Consider the following 1751-nt stretch of genomic DNA (forward strand, 5'->3'; position numbering starts at 1 on the left):
TGGAGGAGGCAGGACAGATGGGGTAGGGGACCCCCCTTGGAGGGTGCAGGGCAGGGGTAATGGGGACCCTTCGTGGAGAAGGCTGGGCAGGGTAGTAGGGGTCTTCCATGGAGGGGGCAGGGCAAAGATGACAGGGGGCCTTTTATGGGTGGGGAGGAGCTGGAAGGCCAGGGGATGAGGACGGGTGACAGAGGATACTACCCTCTCCATGGAAGGTCCCATTTCCTGTCCCTGCCTCTTCCCAGGGTCTCATCCCCACTGCCCTGCCCCTCCCAGGGTCCCCTGTCCCCCTGTTCTGCTCCTCTCCTGGCCTCCTGTTTCCCCTGCCCTGCTTCCTCTATGGAGGGCCCCCTTTTTCCTGCCCCTCCTTCTTCATGGAGGGTCTCCTGCTCCCCTGCCTGTCCCCTCAGGGGCACTGACCCCTTTCCCTTAGATTGTCGAATTTAAAAAATGACAACATGGTTTTAAGCAGGAGCCTAAAGAAATGCCTTTCTAGATCTGTTGGCCATTTCAGAGCTTTGGAAATGTAATGGTCAATTCATTAGGAAGTCTAAGTAAAGGGGTAAAAAAGAGAAAAGAGAGAAATGAGAACAAAAGAAAGAGATGAAAAGAAAAGAAAAAATGATAAAAGCCTTGAAAAGAGATGAGTGCCCCTGACTAAACAGTCAGCTATTGCATGTTTTAAAGATTCCTGCAGCACACCGGTTGAAAATCGCTGGTCTAAATCCTACCCGCTCTCAAGACACATCTCAAATATCACTGCAAATGTCAAACCACAGAGTGGTCTCTAGAGGGGGAGTGGGGTGGGGGCGGGTAGAAGAGGGTCTAGGAGGAATAAATGGGGATGAAAGACTTAACTTGGAGGGCCGAACACACACTATACAGACGAGGCATTGAGAAGTGTATACCTGAAACATACATACTTTTATTAACCAATGTCACCCAAATAAATTCAATTAGAACTAGATGAAGGTGGGGACCTTTGAGAATGATTAGGTCATGAGGGTAAAGCCCTCCTGAATGGGATTAACACCCTTTTATAGGAGACCCCACAGCAGAGTTATTTGGGGGATCACTTTATAAGGTATATAAATATCTAACTACTATGCTGTATACCTGAAACTGATATTGAATGTCAACTCTAACGGAAAAATTTAGAAAAACTATTTAAAATATAAAAAAGTGAAGTAAAATAAATAAAAATTAAAAAGATAAACATAAAAATGTAATTCAGAGTGATCTTTGAAGAATATAAACCAGATCACGTCAGTCTCCTGTCTGAAGCCTCACTGGCCCCAGCAGCCGTCAGCTGTGCAGACAGACTCACCACTGGGACAGGGTAACACTGCTGGGAGAGGAGCGTCCTGCCTTCTTCCTCCAGGTGTCTCTGTCACTGTCCTGGTGGCATCTGGTGCTGGTGCAAGGCAGGACTGTGCTTCCTTGAGAGTGGCTGCTTAGTTCTAGTATGGGAGAAGATACACACACACACACACACAATTTTTTAAAGATTTAATGGTTGTCATAGCAAGAAAACATTACGAAAACCCAAGAAAATGTTATCCCACCTGTTCTCTCCTGCGCCCCAGCCAGCTGGCTCACCCAGCCCTGGGGGCGAAGGCTGGGAGGGTGCTGCCCAATAAACATGCCTTTGGTCGGATGTCCAAACAGAACTGCAGTTCTCTTAGGAAGGAAATGGAAGGAGGCATCTGCTAGGATCAGCCACACAGGAGAAGACTAAACTTTTTGTGATG

At 47.5% G+C, this 1751-nt stretch overlaps 1 non-coding gene across 1 annotated transcript; it reads left to right on the plus strand.

Moving 5' to 3' along the window:
- The first annotated feature begins 1294 nt into the window (after window positions 1-1294).
- On the plus strand, window positions 1295-1480 carry LOC123812255. The gene has a single exon (XR_006784536.1). It is a non-coding gene; the product is annotated as a small nucleolar RNA SNORA74 (small nucleolar RNA).
- The last annotated feature ends 271 nt before the right edge of the window (window positions 1481-1751 follow it).

Source organism: Phyllostomus hastatus, unplaced genomic scaffold (assembly GCF_019186645.2).
Source record: "Phyllostomus hastatus isolate PE091 unplaced genomic scaffold, TTU_PhHast_1.1 phas_scaffold_78, whole genome shotgun sequence".
Classification (NCBI taxonomy): Eukaryota; Metazoa; Chordata; class Mammalia; order Chiroptera; family Phyllostomidae; genus Phyllostomus; species Phyllostomus hastatus.